Source organism: Babylonia areolata, chromosome 20 (assembly GCF_041734735.1).
Source record: "Babylonia areolata isolate BAREFJ2019XMU chromosome 20, ASM4173473v1, whole genome shotgun sequence".
Lineage (NCBI taxonomy): Eukaryota > Metazoa > Mollusca > Gastropoda > Neogastropoda > Buccinidae > Babylonia > Babylonia areolata.
This window is the reverse complement of record NC_134895.1, coordinates 50,119,922-50,122,740: the sequence shown is the minus strand read 5'-3', so window position 1 is coordinate 50,122,740 and position 2,819 is coordinate 50,119,922. Positions and strand designations below refer to the sequence as shown.

Below are 2,819 nucleotides of genomic sequence, written 5' to 3'. Positions count from 1 at the left end.
GCGCTTGGATAAATGGACGTGCAAAAAGTACGCCGTTTGCACGCGCGCACACACACACACACACACACACACACACACACACGCGCGCACGCACGCACGCACCCACGCACGCACGCACGCACGCACACACACACACACACACACACACACACACACACACATACACACGCACACACACAGATAGATAGATAGATAGCTGTTTATTCGTTCATTAAATATTTACAGACGCCGCGCGCGCTCACGCTCACGAGTATTCATATGTATACACACAGACACAGACACGCACAGACACAGAAATACACGCACGCAAGCACGCACACACACACACACACACACACACACACACACACACACACACACACACACACACAACACACACAACACACACACACACAAGTTCAGTCCAGTTGAATCAATCAAGATACAATGCCATTCAGTCCAACATTAATTAATCTGCCTGGCTGCTAGCTAAAAACCCTGGGGGCCCGCGCTACTGTGTACAGTAGCCCCCTGTGTGATCAGTGTATTGTACAAACTTATCGCCGTACCTACCTTTTACATCGTTAAGTACGGAGAGAGCCTTTCACAAATGGGTCTTTATCTGCATCGTTGCTACTTTCCAGTCCAGCCGACTCTACACACACACACACACACACACACACACACACACGCACGCACACGCGCACGCACGCACACACACACGCACGCACGCACGCACACGCACACACACACACACACACAAGCACGCACATACACACACACACACACGCACGCACGCACACACACACACACACACACACACGCGCGCGCACACACACACACACACGCACACACACACGCACATATACACACGCGTACGCGCACACACACACACACACACACACACACACACACGCACACACACACACGCGCGCACGCACGCACACACACACACACACACACACACACACACACACACACACACACACACACACACACACACATGAGTCACATGAGCGCTGTGGAAAAAAAAAAAAAACAGCTGTAGGTATCTTTCAGGGAATATGATTTTGTGTGTATGTGTAATACATGTTGCATGGTCTTGTAAGTGCTTGAACATGCCTTTGGGAAGAAGACAGATTAAAAACATGAGAAAAAAAAAAGAAAAGAAAAGACAACAGAAAGGAAGAAAAATGATGATGGAAGGAACACAAAAAAAAGATAAAAAAGACAAACAAAAAAAGATACAAAAGACAAAAAACAAAAACAAAAAAATTAGAAAGAACCTTCCAGGGATGCTGAAACTATCCTGCTCATTTGCAGAACTTTCAGGCATCCACTGATTTCTCCTATAAAAAAATAAATAAATAAAAACATAAAATAAAATAAAAATACAGAGCACAGTACATTCGCATTCAGTACACATGAACCAAGGGAACTACCTCTGACGTTGACCCTGGCCCATTCTTTCGTTAATTTTTTTAACATCACGGGATTAATAAAGAAAGTATTTTGAACGTGAACATAGTTGTTGTTGTAATAATTAGATTAAGCATATACAATTAATAGGCTCACACATACGCACGTACGCGCGCGCGCACACGCACACACACACACACACACACACACACACACACACACACTCACTCACTCACTCACTCACTCACCCACTCACTCATACTATCTGGCAACAATATGAAATACTGGAAAGTATATAGATTCTGAATGAATATGTGACACACATGACCGATACTTTCTTTCTCTTTTTTTCTCCATTTCAGTTGTTAAAATGTGCGGGAGGTTGATGTCGCTGTGACAGCAGAAACTGACTTGACTTCGCCTTCTTGTTTCTCTGGTTCCGCGACAATTGAAAATTTTTACTCTACGATCAAGTTCAACTTTCGTGCCACTCATCAGTTGTCCGTTCTTTTTTAAATACTCTTTCGGTTCTTCAGTTTCAGTTTCAGTTTCACTTTCTCAAGGAGGCGTCACTGCGTTCGGACAAATCCATACACGCTACACCACATCTGTTGAGCAGATGCCTGACCAGCAGCATAACCCAACGCGCTTAGTCAGGCCTTGAGTGCATGCTTACATATTTGTGTACCTATGAAAGTGGATTTCATTTTGCGTAATTTCGCCAGAGGACAACACTCTCGTTGCCATGGGTTCTTTTTCAGTGCGCCAAGTGCGTGCTGCACACGGGACCTCGGTTTATCGTCTCATCCGAAAGACTAGACGCTCAGTTTGATTTTCCAGTCAAACTTAGGAGAAAGGGCGAGAGCGGGATTCGAACCCACACCCTCACGGACTCTCTGTATTGGCAGCTGAGCGTCTTAACCATTCTGCCACCTTCCTCCCGGTTCTTCAACTTTCATGGAGTCAAACGCACTTTCAGTTTCAGCGGACAGAGTCGCCATGTTGCCTTTACCGGAACATCCCAGAGGTGAAGGGGCTGAACTTTTCACTGACTTCCGCTTTTTCTAACCAGTTGCTCCACAATATGCCTGGGGGTTAAAAAAAGAAAAAGAAAAAAGGAAACGTCGCCGACAGGATTCGAACCTGTGCGGGAAGATCCCAATGGATTTCTAGTCCATCGCCTTAACCACTCGGCCACGACGACTTCGGTTCGAAATGCCTCCCAGTACACCCTTTACCAAACCACTCTCTCTCTCTCTCTCTCTCTCTCTCTCTCTCTCTCTCTCTCCAGTTTAGATTAAGAACTTTTGGCTTTGATGCCAACAAAAAAAAAAAAGGTTTATGCCAGGTACGTCCATAAATTCTCCATGTCCTTTGTGGATCTCCGCAGTTCATGATGAAATTAATTTTGTTTGATTTTA

General features: G+C 45.2%; 1 non-coding gene across 1 annotated transcript; it reads right to left on the bottom strand.

Annotated features, from left to right (window-relative positions):
* Window positions 1-2,520: 2,520 nt before the first annotated feature.
* Trnas-aga (transfer RNA serine (anticodon AGA)) lies at window positions 2,521-2,602 on the bottom strand. Its single transcript has one exon. It is a non-coding gene; the product is annotated as a tRNA-Ser (tRNA).
* Between the last annotated feature and the right edge of the window lie 217 nt (window positions 2,603-2,819).